Below are 17,709 nucleotides of genomic sequence, written 5' to 3' on the forward strand. Positions count from 1 at the left end.
TGGTTCCTGGCCAAGCAAGACTATTCTGTTGCCCAGGAAGTCAGGAGAAGGTTTTCTTCCCTTCTCTTCTTGAGGTGTTGCATGACCCTTCCAAATCCCAGATGGGCAGCAGGAGAAAGGCTGCAGAAACACACCGAGGATCGTCTGCAAAACATTCAGCAAGTAAAATTTCAACAACTTGCCACATCTCTCTAGACTTAAGGAAAAAAGTGTATTTCAGCAGGCGGAAGAACAAAATGATGGTTTTGCCTGCTGCCAGACCTGAAGGCACAGCAGCTGTCTGCCCGACTCCGTGACAGACGCAGCAATGCAGTCACCCACTCACTCCTTCCCAAGGACCTCCTCTTAGTCCTTTCCACCAGAAAAGACAGCTCTTGCCAGAAGAACAGCTTGTCTTGGGGTAGGAGGAATGTGTTGGGAAGAAGGTGGCAACTGTTACTACACCTTGTTACTCCAACTGAAATATATTTCCAGCTGGCTGAGGAGAAAAGCAGAATTTGTTCTGTCATATGACCACAGGAACATGTCAGTATGACTGCAGGAACCTGCAGACTTAGACCTCTTACTGAAAATATATTCTCTGAGGTAAATGAAAGCAAAATAGCCTAAACAACATGATGTCGTCTTATGACACTTAACCTTGAAGACTGTTTCTTTCCATCAGAGCTACTTTCATGCAGTTTATGACATGAATAGCAAAATCACAGACTCCTTAATCACAAAGAAGGTCCTATTTGTTCGTTGTTCTCTCTGTGTGGAAAATTGCTTTTCTGGTTAGTGTCTAAAATGTCTGAAACAAAAGGCTGTAAAAGAAAATCTCCCCCCCCCACCAAAAAAAAAAACCACTGGCTTCCACTATTATGCAAAAATATGTTAGCAAAGAATAAATTATATAATGATTTTATCTGGTTTTATCTGTGCAGGAGTAAATTATTTTTAGATGAAACTGAGCATAGGAAAAGATAACTCCCAGGAACTTACATTCCCACCTCCTGCAAAATTTGCTGGTATGAAAAGCCAACAAGGTCTTTCCAATGTTTCTTATTAAGGAAATTTCACAATTTCCACGCATCAGTCAGGACATTCACTCAAAAAAAGAGAGATCTGCTTTTGAGACCTTACCATCAGTTAGGCAAAGCAGAGACTGCAGTCTGTCTTTCTTAAATCCCAGGTCTGGAAAGGACCTCAAATGGTCAAGTGATGTGACCTTTTCAAAGCAGATCTGCTTGATCAGGTTGCTCATGTCCAGTCTAGTCCTGTACACATTCAAGAACAAAGCCACAACGACCTCCCTGAGTAGCCTATTACAGTGTCTGGCCACCCTCATGCTGGCAAAAAATTCTTAATATTTACTTGGAATTTCCCTTGTTGCAGCTAGTCTCTGTTGCCTCTCATTCTTTCCTTTTGCGTGTCCGAAAACACCATTGAAGTGTAAACTTCTAAGTCTTAAGAATTAATTAGGAGCAAGAAATATTTTGGTTATGGTGTCCATGTTTCCATGGACGTGTAAAGCAGTCCTTACATGACAAATACTTAATGTAATGGAAAAGCAAAAGCCAAGCTCCAATGGAAGTTGAAGCCAAGTAAATTTAAGTTATACATAAGTTATACAGTTGTGGGTTGTTGTTTTGTTTTGGGGTTTTTTTGTTTGTTTTTGGTTTTGTTTTTGTTTTTTTTAATAATGTGGCAGTGACTACTACAACACATTTGTAAAGAAAAAGGTGGAGCCTCCAGATCTTCAGTTCTCTTGGCTGGCAGTCATTCTGGGAAGTTTAATAGAAATAATTGGCTCTTGAAAAAAACCTATCTTGTGGCCTCTTATACAAAAGGTCAGATGCGAGCATACTGATAGACCTGGATGTTGATAGACTAAAACTAGCATAAAGCACGTAGTTTCTTGCTTCTGCCTACACAGCAAACAAAATACTCAGCAAGCACCACAGCAAGTCAGAGGAGTTCCCAACAGCGCCACATTCAGCGTAGCTGCTTCTGCTTTCTGCTGTAAAAGATTCATTTTCCTTTTACTTGCTTTAATACATTCAGACAAAGTTTTAGGCATACCACTGTGAATACACCAGCAGTGTAGTAGGGCAACAGCCTGTTTATATGTCTGTAGAATGACATTTATTGCAACGGTGAACTTTACAAACACTTTGGACCAGATGGCGACGGGTCTCCTTGACGGCACGCAGAGGAAGGAGAGCCCCAAGAAGAGGAAATCTCAGCAGTTCACAAGGTAACACCTCCCTTCTCTGACAGCACCTATCCCAAAACAACAGGGCTCTTTCTGTTCACCCTTTACATGGGGTTGAGCTTGGCTGGGTACGAATTCTCCGGGAGGAACAGATGTGGCAACCTTGTCAAGATGGACAGAGCCATTGCCTGCTTCTTGCAGCCTTCAGAGACTGGGGCCACCTTCCGCTGAACTCTGGAAGGAAGTTCAAGCCTATTTGAACCATATCAGAATGTTTCAAGAAATCCCAAAGCAAGAACAAACAAGGACAAGGTTTTGGCAGGTAACTCTCCTTTTTTTGTTCAGGTCTCTGATCATTTTCTCATATTCAGCAATCCCTTTTTACCTTTCTTTTGCTGCCTGAGTGTGCCCCTGTTAAACAGCTTGCTGTCCTCAACCCCCAGGCTGCATATTTTGATATTGGTCTGGTACCCGCCTGTGATGAGCAGAAGTTCATGCCCACGCTGCACACGTGGAGCAAAGCCCAGCCACTCCAGCCAAAGGGGCTTGGAAGCAAAGAGATCTTTCCCCTTCCCTAAGTGGACCGCCATATCCTGTTCAGCTCTCACAAATAGGCTTTCAGTTGTTTGCAGGTAAATGTTAATCTTCTATCCACAAACGCACACTTGGTCTGCACCCTGCAGATACGGTCTCTGGGTGTTATGAAATGCAACTATTCACAACAGCAAAATCCACATGTCTTACTGGGCTCTTTACCGTCAATTCTAATCTGTGCCAAAGAAACAGGATGCTCTTTGAGATACCCAATGAAGGTACTCTAAGCACTTGTCACCGCATACCTGGTGCATACACGGTTTGTACAAGCCTGCAGTGCAGCATCTGAGGATGTACCTTATTATCGTACTGCCGGCAACCAGCCCAAGCTTGGTGTAACGATGTGTCATTTTCCCAATCATCCAATCTAGGTGTTAGAAGGTCAACCCTGCAGACTCATCTGCATAGACAGCATGGCAAAAAATGTTTAAAAGAAAGAGATTTAGAACTAAAACTCGGGATACTACAATTTTGGGAGAAGTGAAAACGCAAAGCTACAAAATCATGCAGGCTTCATTTTGGACTGGTTGAATTTAGGAGTACGGTCGTTTCAGATATTTTCCCAAGAGAACTGAAAGGCAGTGGAGGAGGAAGGATTTGTGTGCGCACACACGTATCTTGTGCATACAGAGGCACATACATTCTATTTCTGCATGCACATGCTGCGATTTCTCCTTTACACTGAACAAAGCATACAGGATCCCAAGAACTGACAGTTAGTTTGGTGGCTGTATCTTCGGATACAGAGCACACCTGCCAAATGACAGAGAAATGGATTGATCGCCGCAGATGGGTTGGCTGGGGTTTTTTTTCTTATTTGATGCTGATGTAATTTATATCAGAAGCCGAGCTGGAATGCCAACCTGGACCAGCGGCCAACTGCGGCCCCAGCACGGTAGCTCCCAGATTCCTCTGTTAGTTGTGTACATCTGTAGATCCATCAACCTGTCAGGCTCAACTTCTGATCCGCTTTAATGTGCTCCTATAGCTAGGAAAGGAAGCGAGAGGCTTCTTTTGCTGATAGAAATACAATTTACAGCAGGCGTTGGGACAGAACCTTTCCAATTAAAAACACCTCTTAAGCATTTTTTGTCCTCAATGAAATCAGAATGTCAGTGTAATTCTGTTTGTTAATTTTAGCTTGATTTACTAGGAAAAACTCCCGACCAGCCAAGCAGATGACATCCAAAGAATTCCAGCTTCCTGTGGGATAAAAAGGAATAATACGAAATATGCTACTGTAAAATAAGAAAGGCTGGGGTGAAGTTTATTCCTGTGTCATTAAACAGACAAGCCTATAGCAAGTACTCAGCAATGATCAAATAAATGTCCAGAGACCTTTTTCTAACAGAAAACTCAGCAACTTCAAACAGATTTCTGAGCTAATTCACTCGTGGTATGAGCCAATAAAGCAGTATTAATCTCCTGTTTTAAATCAAGTTTCTGTCATAAGGCTTCATTAATCTCTCCCGTGTTATCGAGTGTCTTAGTGGTAGGAAATTGTATTTCTAAATTGAATTTTGTTCTCTTTCAGTGTAGCAAGAAATATTTTCCAAACTTCTTATAGGAAGTGTAATACCTATGATGCTGACAATACATTTGAATAAATAAAAGCTATAAATTAAAGCCACTTTCTTCCAAGCCCAAAAGTTAGAGCAAAATAACAAAAAATTGGTTACCTAGAAGGAAATTAATACAAGATTTTAAATGAAAGTGAGGCAACAGATGGTTAACTTTTTTACGCACCTTTTTATAGCAATTGGATTTAAAAAAAAACAAAAACCAAACCACACAACTTCATAGTCAAATAATCTCCAGTCACTAATAAAACACTTATTGATTCTTAGTGTATATACTTACTCTACAAGATGTCCTAACCTGCAGCCTCTACTATTTTTAATGGAAACAGATAGTCTTTACATAAGTCTGCAGAGTTACTGCCCCTTTGTTTCATGGGAGACAAATTTACACTAAGTAGATGTCTCTGCATCAAATTTACTATGCTAAAGTTAAAATGAATAACGACAGGCGACAAAACAACTTAATTTTATGGCCAGCAATAGAGCTGCAGGGTGGATAGGGGTAAGAGGCAGCAGAATCTACTGCAGCATTGGCAAATTTTACGGCCTTTGCTTTTCAGGAAGAACAATTCCACAGTCTCAGTAATGTTTAGACAGACTTGTCCCACAGATGACTTTGAACCTTATCTACTGCTGACCATTACCATCTCAGTGAGAGCAGCAAACAGCCCTGGTCAGGGGCTTGGATCAGAGCTATCACCCGCACAGTCACACAGCAGTAAATACAGAGAACCCTTATATATCAATATATGTGGATTTGCCTTAGGCGGAGCATTCAAAGCCGCATGCCAGGGCACCACCATTCAATCCACATCAGCTTTGCAGCCAAACCCAAATCCGGGTGGTACAAAAGGAAGGAATCATTTTAATTTATCAGGCTTTGGATGAGTAAGATGAATTCGATTTCACACAGATGCAATTTACATTAAATATCCTAAAAGCTGTTTGCTATGGATTTATTCCCTCTCTATAGCAATTAGACCTTTCTCACAAAGTGAAAGTCAGAACCCTTGCCACAAAGCCTTTGTTTTGGGGGAGGCTGTGGGGTGGGAAGGGTGGTGTTACTTTCTAAGTTCAGCTGGGAAACATGGTGTAACAACATACAACCAAGAGCACTGCAAAAAGCATTGTAAGTGACTGCTGCTGCAGGTTTAATTTTTAGCTGACCTTCATTAACTGTTCAGAATTGACTTGCCTTAAGTATTCCTGTTTTCAATTCTATGACAGTGAAACTCGGAGAGTCCCCTCTGGCATCGCCATGATCTTCATTGCTGCATTTGCTAATATGTCCCAACCTTTAAAGTATCCATCTTCAAAATTAGAGCTGATTATGAAAACATGGAACAGTTGTGAAATTTTTATCCATAAGGAAAAAATATAAGCACTTCCTAGAGTTAAAATGGGCATGTGCATGATGTATTTGCAAGCAGAGCAGTCTCATATACACACAAAACAGCAAGATGAGGAGGCTACTTTGAAGACCCCCTTAGGCTGATGGCTACTTTTGGTGGCAGAAACTAAGTAAGCTCTGGTGCAGAGCAAAAATATAATTTAGGTGTTTCCACAAAACAGAGCTCTTCACTTTTGGCCAGCTTTCTTTGTGACGCAGGGAAAAATCATTCTCCCATTCAACAGAAAAACAAGGGAGAAGAGAGAAGGCAGGAGAGAGAGAGAGAGAGAGAGAGAAAGGGAAAAGCAATAGAGAGAGGAGGGATGCCAGAGCCACTGAGGCCAGGAGAAAGCGGGAACACATCCAAGAGCTGGCAAGTCTCAGGTTAGCACTGCAGCAGCTGTATCACAGCTTCTCAAACGATTAATAGTGAAAGGAGCCTGTTCCTGTCGAAGCATCCGAAGGGGCTTCAACAGTTTTTGTAGTCCCTTTGCTTGCCCACTTGGCCAGTCCCTCAGGTCATTAATTTTATCCTCTTTCAAGTAAAGCTGTTTTACTGCACACATTTGAGAGGCATTTGCAGCCCCAGCTCCAAAGCAACTAGATGGTGCGCACAGCCACATCCAGCAGCCTGTGTGCATCACATCGCTGCGGAAACTTCTTCCTCTGTTTACTCTACGTACCCCTCTTGACAAATAGCAGAAGAAATGCCTTCCCAAAATACGGATGTTTTCCCTGGACACTGCTGTTCAGAGTCTTTTCCTACCATAACAGAAATCCAGCAATACAGAGGAAATATGGTCGTAGGACAGCAGAAGCACAACGACATGCTCCTCTAAAATTCAAGATTTTAAGAACCACTCAAGAGTACATGCACGAATACGTAGAGTAGGGCAGAGGTAACTCATATTTCAAAGTGCTCTCTCTTCTATGCGGAGAAAGAGCACCTAAAGAGAGTAAAAGACTCCTTTAAGATAAGTGTCCTTATTTGTGTTACCTGAATTCAGTACAGATTTAGATGTGTTTGCTCAGAACACAGATATAGCAGCTCGGCAATAAAAAGGCCAGTAACCAAAAATGGAAAGAAATTACAAAGCAAGTTATCCAAAGGCCAAACCCACATTTCCCACAGACAGCAGTATGTTAAAAAAGGGCTAACATACAAACACTACATGCATTAGAGGAATGAGGAATTAGACTAATTATCATATAATAAAGCTCATTAGAGCAATAGTGTATGATCCTCCCATTCCAGCAACTTCTTATACCAATTTACAAGTGACAGACCATTTTCTTAAACAAGCTGTTGATAGAAATGATGCCTTTTGGGAAAAGCACCTTTGGAAGTTCAGCAAAGGTTTCTGAATTGAGACCTCCAAGTTACACAGACCTGATGTACAGGACGGCCAACATTCAGTCAGACGTTGGACAGGTTTCAGGCCTGGCATTCTGCAAAGATAAAAATCAGAGTATTCTACCATTGGCAAGGGAGACAGCAGCAAATATTTCAAGATAATTACACTTAAATGCATTCCTATTGCTTGATGATAACAATTCGTTCTTTGCATGAAGCGTGCAGCAAAACAAAACCAGATGTTTGCCTTCTGATGTAACTTCATATGCCAAAAAAGCAACTTAAAGCCCTGAAGTAACAATGTTTTATAATATTTAATGGAATGGCTGGCAAGATGCTCTCACTTGTAAAGCAAGAGCGCCACAAATATCTCAACTCCCCTGCAGTCAGTAAGAAAACACAAGTGTCAGCAAAAGTGGGTGTTCTGCAAGTAGCCCTGTACTGCTGAGATCTGGTACCCTGAGACCATAATCTGAATTTCACGTGCTGTAATCTGAGATGGAGAGGTTAGGCCACCTACATGCATCTCACATTATGAAATATTTTTCACGTGTGATTTCTTGCTTCTGATGATGCTGACCTCTGCTTTACACCCAGGGAAACACAAAGGTCAACAATCACAAATAATTAATTTCCCTTACTTAAGCAGGTTCAGACGTACTGAACTAACACAGCTTTATGGTCCAGGATCAGGGTGGCTATCCTAAGGCATAAAAAGCAACAGAAATATTTTAGGTAGATTTATACTTGGTACTCTTTTTTAGGGCTGGTAGGAGCTGATGTTTGGCATATATCACCACCTGGCTGTATATCACCTTCAGAATTACAGACCTTCAGACTTTGCAGATTCTTTGCAGGTTTACTGCTTTCCATCCTTGCCTTCATCAAGACAAGCTCAGCAGCATTTCTAATACTGTGAAGCTTGATTTGTCTGAAGGGTACAACGGCATGAAATTTAAAGATCTGATATTCTGCAGTCACAGAAAAATAAGGTGTGTTTTTAAAAAACGGCATCTCTGTAGAGCTGCAGGATAGCACCCTGGATGAAGAGACTGGCACATTTATGGAAAACCAAGAAACTCCCCACCCATGCTTCCCAACTTTGTTGTTTTTTGGATTGTGGTGTGGTTTTTTTTTTTTCTTTAAGAGCTCCCTTCTCCAAATACAGACAAAGATTTTCAGGTATGTAACTGTTCATCTTACAACAGCACAAACCACAGAGCAAAACAGACCAAACAACACTTAATTGCCTTTACACTGTCCAGAAACTGCTTTACACTTTGTAGAAAGCACCAACATCCAACTTGCTTTTCCCCTCCAGAAAAAAACACTCACAGAAGCAGGAGGCATGTACCTACCCCAGTCACACTAACAGCAGGCTTTAAAGCATGATGCCAGTGCAATACTAGAGAAAAATACTCAAGAGTTTGAGTTGGACAAAACCTGCTAAAATACAAGCATCGAGTTCTATTTTATTAAACTAAAAAAATTCATTATCTGAAGCAAATATATATATTGAAGGCACATATTGGATTTACTGTCAGAGTCTCTACATAAGAGAAAAAAAAACATCTCAGCCTTTAAGTATAGATTGTACTAGTGAGAGCTTGTAATTATAGGAAAAAGGTAGGATCGACACAAGATGGACTGTGGCTTCAACTTGAGGTGGTTAGTCTCAGTACAGAAGTTGCCAGATGATGTTGAATGGGTACAGAAAAAGACTGAAACAAGAGGAATGTGACACTGACATCAAGGCCTCTGAAAACGCATTTCATTTCTTCTGTGAAGAGAACATAAGATTTCCCATAAGATAACCCCTGCTGCTTAAAACCAACTTTCCAACTATGTCAGAAGTTGGAAAGCAACAACTAGAAACTTATTCATCTGAAAGTTAAGGAATCAGTGTTAAACCATGGGGATTTCCCACTTTTATCACATGCACCTCTCCATTCAGGCCATCGGTTTCTGGACGTGAACGCCTCCAGCAACAAGGCATTGAAGGCTCCTGAGGAGATGATGCCTCTAGGACAAGTTAAAGCACCTGAGCCACACTCCTATGGAGCATCCCCACCAGTTCACTAGTTCTTGAATAGGATGGCTTTCCAGACAGATCACAGGAACGCATCGGTTGCCCCACACTTTACCAAGCATACAGTGAAGGTACAGGGGAGGACAAAAGACAGTGAAGGAGAAACCAGTCTTGGAGAACGTTTGACTGATCCTGAGTCCTTCTGTGTAATTTTGTTACCATTTTCAAAAATTGCGAGCAGTAACTTTGTAACAACCAGTAATTGTGAACAGCACATTCAAGACACAGAGGTTTCCTAACTGCACCTCTACCACAGTCACCCACTCTAGCTTGCTCCAGCTGCCAGAAGAGCTCAGCAGGATGGCGAGACAGAAGAGCAGCAAGTAGATTCCTGAAGCCCCACTCAAGGGCTCTCTCCAAGGAACGATCACCGGAATTAAACCCTGGGTTAAAATACAGGCACCGCATCTGGACGCTTCCAGATGTCCCTACCAAACTCGCCTGTCCTGTGAGGCGTCACACAAAGGCTGTCTCCTTCCCTCAGAAGTTTACAGTCTAACTACAGTAGCATATAGAGGCACAAAGTGATTTACTAAGGCTACAAAGGAGGTCAGTGGCAGAGATAGACATCGATCATGAGCCTTGGCAGTCTCTCTGTAATCTGTCTGTCCACTGAACTTTGCTGGCTGGTGAGCACAGAGATGCACAACAGAGCAAAAGCCCCTGGTCAACTCACATCAAACCAGACAAAAAAAGCTTGGTGCTGGAGACAAGACAGACACAGAAGCAGAAAAAAACCCCCTGCAGTCCAACAGTGCAAGACATGGCCAAAGGTGGGTTTTTTCTGTGAAGACAATAGGACAAGATTTTCTTCAGGCTTTTCTGCACACACGAAAAAAAAATAGCCATGAGGTGTAATTAACACAACAGCTTCTTGGAGAGTTTTAATCAATCAAAGTATTAACACAACTTTCAGAAAGCACAGCTTTACATTAAAGGTTATCACAGTTACTCACTCATACATTTCCATTATTTCAGTCCATTTCTCTGGTAACGCTATTAGCGGAGACACAGGAAATCCTCACCAGATACACAGGAGGAAATTGTAATGAATAGCAAAGACTAAGTAGGTTTGTCCGGTCTAATACAGTTCTTAAATTGCCACAATCCAGTCAAGACTGGAGATGGATATTCTAATTATGCTAAAACAAAGAGACCTTCACAGGAACACCAAAACCTAAATAAAGCAACATGTGTTTGAATTTAATCCAACTGGATTTTCAACCTTTGTGTGTGAATTTCTTCAGAGCAAAGTCAGGAAAATAGCTCTTTACTGGCAAGGAAGGTAATATTAACATTTAGAACAGATTTTTGTTTTAAAAGTACACACACACTATTTCCAATGCACACTGGCACCGTGAGTAAGGTGTACTTGAAAAAGATGGAAGGACCAAAAGCACAGATACAGTAACTAAGCCCCATGTGTCCTGCCCACAGAGTTTACACTTGGATTTTTCTTAAATTAGAGCCACATTTTAGTGAAGTTATGCATGCCATGGTGCTCAACAGAGAGCATCTTGTCGGTGCAGAAGGGAGCCCCTTCTCAAACACAATCTGAACCAGTGCCCTTTCAGCAGAAGCTTAACTTGCTTCCACAAACACTGCCAAGAAAAGCCACCTGAGAGCATATGGGGAAAAAATATCAAAATGACAGGTCGGCAGAAGATTCATTCTGGACTAGCACCAAAAGTGAGAGAGAAAATTCACCATCTCCACCAATTCTCCTCTAGACCTGCTGAGCACAACCAGTCTTCCCAATCTCTGTGGCAGCAGACTGCAGCCTTCAAACCAAGTGGGGAAGAAAAGAAGGATCACATGTCAAGGAAAAGTGCTGAATTTTCCCACTCACCAGCTGAATGACATATTTCTTGTCAAAAACACACCTGTTACTCCACATTTACACTCAGGACACTACTCACCTCTTCCCTGAAGACACTCTTCACTTTCAGAAGTGGGCTTCTACCGTTTATTTTCTCTTTTTTCTTGTTTACCTCTTACACGTAGAGCATCACCAGTGTGTGCCACAAATCAGAGGTAAAGCACAATAGTTGTCTCTGAGCCACCTCACTGCACCCAATCTATTACAGAATTTAGATTCCCTATAGTAGGATCCCTTCCTTTAGGTAACATACACCTAAAAGCCATCCTGCCATAACATCCAAAGGCATCCAAATACCAATCAGTAGCTGCATCACTTTATTTCCACAAAGACAGCAATTAGTCTAAAATAATGCTTAGAGACTTACCTAAATACATCAGAATAAACTTACTAGCACAGACAAGCTGTGTATGAGATACCTGAGAAATCTTTGCTCATGGGCATGTAAACTAGTGTCACTCTTCAAGCACTCAGTTTTCTTTCCAATCCACGTAATTTGTAGACCAAGGTGTTTTTATACACTGGACAGCACTAGGGTTCAGTTTCCTTTTACCAGAGGTTATAAATTTGACTAGACAGCAACAATTGCTTTTTAATCTAAGCAAACTGATCTGTCAGAGGCAATCAGTATGGTGAAGCTATCCCAGGGGAATCCTAATAATCCCGATGAATCACTCGGCGTTGTATGAAACTCAATAGTTGAACTCTTGGCACAGGATGTCACAAGCACTTAAAGCAGCAAGCATAAACAACTGCAAACAGCGGGCTCGGGGATGCATGCCCTCACAGCACCTGCACTCCTGCTGACCTCTTGGCATATTTTTGACATAATATACTCTGTTTTTTAAAACAATTTCTCAAGGAAAAAAGTAACACACATATAGAAGTATTATTCAGTATTCCTATCGATGGGTACGTTACATTCAGAGTATGGTCCAGAAATTTCTCAGGGTGAGAAATTGGAAGATTTGTGTTGTAAGAGAAAATTTAGCAACAAACAGCAGTCGATGACATAAGGAGTTTTGACATAATATACTCTGTTTTTTAAAACAATTTCTCAAGGAAAAAAGTAACACACATATAGAAGTATTATTCAGTATTCCTATCGATGGGTACGTTACATTCAGAGTATGGTCCAGAAATTTCTCAGGGTGAGAAATTGGAAGATTTGTGTTGTAAGAGAAAATTTAGCAACAAACAGCAGTCGATGACATAAGGAGACAAAAATGGTTGGAAGACACTGATTTCAGAGGAAACCATAGAATCCCTTCTCACTGGTGTTTTGAGCCTATCGGTAACACTTCAAACATACAACGTGAACATTTTAAAAAACAACGTGCTCCAACTGAATTATATGCCACGTCTGGAAAGGCATGCAATAATACCATTTTTTAAATCCAAACTAAAAATGCATAAGAAACCCATTCTATTTTAATTCAAATTTTATTAATGTATTTTATTAGTTCAACTTACATGCAGACTTTTACAACTGCAACCAGAAATACTGCTTTGTATGCATAACTAGAAATGTTTGAATCTACCTAACTGTATAGAGATATTTTCAAATGAAACTAAGTAAGCCAGTAACCTTATACTAGGTTTCCTTACATGGTTTGATTCCTACTGCCTCTAAGCTACAGCTAGTCCAACAGAAGTACATTAACTCTGCTGTTGTCCTTAGAGAGTAAAAAAAATTGTTGAATTGACAAGTGTGTATATAAACCAGATATCACAGTCTCTAGTTTATCAGCTGTATGATTATCTATAGTAAGTCAGGGTATAAACAGATGTTCTGACTTGAAAAGCACTTATCTTTACAACTTAATCCCTGAGGAACTTTAATCTAGTTGATATAAAGCTTTGGTTCTTAGCATCAGTTTAGTAGTTGGCCAATTTTACTTCTTGACTGGAAAAATACTCTTCTATGGACATGCTAAAAATTCTTAGTAACAACAGCTGCATATGCAAACTACTGATTTGCCCATAATTTCAACAGCCTAACTGAAAACCCACCCACTCTTTCAAAATGAAGGTAAGGAAAAAAAACACAAACACACCTGCAATATCTCCAACTACAAGGCTAAAATTGAAAGCCTGCTTTATTTAATCTATACAAAAATCATCCAGTTAGTAGCATTAATAGGGGAAAACAAAATCTCCACAGCCTAAAACACTCTGGTATGTACTAGTACTATACTAGTATATACTGTACTAGTACTAATAGAATTATATATACATAAAATGTATTATATATAATTAAAATTGTTTGGGGGCTTATGTAATTATGTATTTAATATATATTGGTTTATACTTAAATATTTATTGTTACATATTATATATAATATAGCATTGAAACCATACAGAAAAAGAAACTAGCCTTAAAAATCTGAAAATCCATCTTGGGAAAACACCTTGTTCTCTGCTATTGAACCTCTGCATCACATTTCAAAAGCTTGTGGTGGAGAGAAAAGGTGCTAAACACAGATCACTATGGCTGTCTAGTAGAATTAAGACAGGGTCATCCATTTGCTCTTACTACAGTTCAGATTTTCAGTCCGTTAATTAATCAAGTCCGTTTTCTTTCCAACATGCAAGAAAAAATTCCCACAGATGTAGTACCATCTTTGTTTTCCGATTCCTGCAAAGTGAACTGATTACTTGCTACCTGGAATGGAGGATACCAGAACGGCAGTCAGTAAAGCAGTATGTTCAATTGAATACTGCAGCTATTTGGCTTCCTAAAGTACCCACTCCGCAAAGACTTTCTGGAGAAGGAGCGGCTGCTAGAAAATAAACCTGCATCAGAATTAGGGATCGGCTAGTGTAAAGCTTCCCAGGCATTACACACTGATACCACCTCGGATTTGTTCCAGAAGGTATCCTGTCTTCTTTTCCTCCTCCTCTCTCTGTTGATTAATCAAGAGACTTCAGGCTGACCTCAGTCACCAACCACCAACTTCTGTTTAACATGCAGAAAGTATGTGACATCAGGAAAAAAGAGAGAAAACAAACTTTGAAGGAGTCCCACTTTCCACTCTGGCCTGCCAGCATTAGGCAGACATCTGACCTTAGGGAAGGCTCCTTTCTTAAACAGTACCAGCATCACAGTATTTGATCTCACCTTTCTCCTCTGCTTCCCCCACTACTTGGCCAGGAAGCACCCCCCTTCTCTTTTGCCTTTCCCACCCAGATGAAAATCACTCCCCAGAAGCCCAGATACAGAAAGAACTGGCAACTTGGGAAGGCAAAAAGAGAACCACAGGAAAACACCCTTATATTTTACAGATTGTAAGGTGTTTAAGGTAAAGCTCGTCTCTCCTCTGGAGACTGCGGCAGTGTTACAACAGGAACAAGCTATTAAGATAAGGCATTCCTTAACTGACCAGCTGTCTTCCTTCTTCATAAAGGTGCCTAAAAGAAAAAAGAAGGATTTCCTTTGTGAATCCACTGGACTTCTTGAAATTATCAACACAAGTTTTATTGGAAAGTGAGGTATGCCAGAGTACTTCTTCAGTATCCTTTGGTATTTTAGTATTTGCTTGAAACATGTATTTAAGAGAATATTTTATAATAAACAGTTATTTACAAGGTCTTTAAATTGGTGACTAGGTGCTCTCAGTCAGACTTCTGATTACCTCCACCTTGTTTCTTCTGGAAGTAAGACATGAAAAATGTATCAATTGAGAAATTTGCCTTTTGTCAAGATTTGCTGACACACAATTGGCAATGGTGCACTGCAAGGCATTCAGGGTTACTCCAGATAACAGTCAAACACAACCAAACTCAGGGTCTTTATTGAACCAAGAATCCAGAACACAGCACCTGTATTTAAATAACATCAAGAATAACCCACACAAAGTAGTCAAAATATCGGTCTTATACAACCAGTTAATCCTGCTGGGAGCGTTCAGCAGCTGCATTCTTCAGATTCAATCACTCTGAAAAATTAGGTCTTGACAACTGAGGGAACTGTGGATTCTGCTTTCCAGCCCCGGACGCCTGGCTGGCAGAAGGCACAGGGAGGAATGGAAGCAGGCCAGTTCCAGCAAGATCTCCACTGTCTGAACACCAAAGGACCTCTTGTGCCCAGGGAGCAGAACTGCACAGAGTACTTACCCGCAGAGTGAAAGATCAACCCACTGCCTGCACAAACCGCTCGATTCCATTGCTACACCCGGTTCCTGCACAACCCCATAGGAGTATTCCTGGAAAAATCACCTACACGTTAAGCTAGTAGGAACACCTACGACGTATTGCTTGTCTGCATATCGTGAGGGACAAATAAAGGGCTTTATTTATTTATTCAAAAGGTTTAGAAAAAGCAGTCCGAGCCACCTTCTCCCCCTTCCTTGCTCTACACGCCGTACATCCAAGTCGGACATCATGAAGAAAGCTTCCATACGTGAGAAGGAGAGGAAGGGGAAGAGCAAGGCTTCTTTGAGGCATTGCTGAGCTCTACTTGCAGAGCTGAAGCAGCTCATTAGACTCCAAGAACAGCCCAAATAAACTAAAACTACACTTTTGAGTTTATACTCCTAAATAAAAGAGTTCTTAGGCTTCTGAAGCAGAGGTGGTACTAATATTTTTTTCTACTGTACATGTGGAAGTCTCCGAGCCGCTGGAAAGCTCAGGCCAACCACCTTCCCCCCCTGCATTCCATTTTCAATCTTACTGACGATGGAACATACAGTAGAAGTCATTAAGCTACATTTCACAGTTTATGGTTTTAATGGTTTTGCAACATTAGATGCACAACACATTTTCAAGCATCAAAAACTAGGCTTTGCTATCTAACATTTCATAAAGATAATAAAAGTTAACGAGCGCTCATGATCTATGATCTGACAAGACATCTGTTCTGTTCTTTCCGAGATAAAACACTCACCCTGCCTTGTTCTGGCACAGTGGGAGAGAACAAACATAAACCAATTAATCATTCTAAACTATAAGCGATATTAAGTTATAGTTTCTCAACAGGCTTTTCATACCCCATTGCTAATAGGGCACAGGTGTCCTAAAAACAGTCTTTCAATGCAAAATCCTGCTAACACCCCATGGTCAGCTGCAGCAGACAGCACCGCTTCGTGCTTCAGCAGCAAAAAAACCCGCTCAAAACAAGCAGTAACAAGGTTGCCGTGGCACCAAGAGCCCAGTATAGAGAGCCCTATTCCCATTTCCTACGTATTTTCATCATACTTTTTTATTACACAAATATTTAAAAATAATTTCATTCTGACCTATCGTGGGGGTATTTAGTACAAATATTACAAGATACCCCCTATGGGACAGGTCTGACATCGGCATGGGGGAGGAAGGAGTCATCTGCTTTACCACTTGCGAGGCTGCAACAGGGAGATCTGCCACCAGAAACATGAAGACTCTGCACTCCGTTACATCTCAAAACCAGTTGACGAGCATTTTAGGAATACTGCTGGAGACCAAATTCAGCTTGTTGATACTGATGTATAATATAGACGTAGAAGTGCAACAACAGGAAAAATAGCTGATACTCTTTTCCCTTCATTCAGCCTTACAGTATGACATGATTTGGACACCACCCAGGAGTACACAAGGTTTCAACTTCCTGCAAACTGCTGTACAATACCATAAAATGGAACATGTGAAATGAAAAAAAGAAAAAAATTACAGATTGCATAGTAGTTAATGAGCAACAGTATTTGCAGTAAGACCCTCGGATGAAGACAAAAATCCCAGTTGAGATAAAGAAAACAAACTCATATTTCCTGACAAATACCTTGTATTGCTCAAAACACCATCCTGCTACCCATCTACCTTCAAGAGGCACATAGAAAAATAAGCCTTTACAGCCAGGGAGCCAAGCATTGTCCAACTGTGCAGAAAAGTAAAGTATTTTTGCTAACTGAAGGATCCAAGATAACTGGGATTTAGTGCTAAAACCCCACAGCCTCCAACACCTCACCTATCTAAACAGCTTAAGCTTCCTCGAGCATGCCGGAGGGGAAGCGCGTCTGTCGGCCGACTGAAGCAACAGCCTAACCAGGTTCCGCCGTATTGCCCTGCTGGAAGAGTCTGCTCTCCCTGCCCACTGAAACCAGCGTTCTCCTTCAGCTGCAGCCACAAACACTGCGTTAGGATTTACACCAACAAATGCGCACACGTGCGCCAACAGAATCAGGAAGGAAATGAAGCTAGCAAGTCTATGGATAATGCTTACCCCAAAGGAGAACTGCTGTGGCACCATCTGAATCATCCCCAGATTTCTCTCACACCCCCAGAGGTTATGTCTGGTTTAGATTAAAATAAATAAAATCTGAAAAAAACAGCACCAAGTAAGCAGCCCAGACAGATCACCTGGTGAACCCCGGCTACACATGTATTAGCACCCAGTGTAGGAAAACATCAACAGATCAAACCATTTGTGCTGAGCACCTGAGCCTTAAAATACACATTTGGGGGGGTGTGCTGTGCCTGAACTCATTTACTAACTCTTCAGATAATTTAGGTCTTGCAGATATCATTAGATGTCCCTCCATTAGCATTTGGTACATTTCTGGATCACATTTTTCTGTTCAGTTTCACCTGGCAAGAATCCAGCTTGCACTCTCTGAAGCAGGGATGACAAATTAAAAAAAAAAAAAAAAACCTAC

Source organism: Eurypyga helias, unplaced genomic scaffold (assembly GCF_000690775.1).
Source record: "Eurypyga helias isolate BGI_N326 unplaced genomic scaffold, ASM69077v1 scaffold6160, whole genome shotgun sequence".
In the NCBI taxonomy this organism is placed as follows: domain Eukaryota; kingdom Metazoa; phylum Chordata; class Aves; order Eurypygiformes; family Eurypygidae; genus Eurypyga; species Eurypyga helias.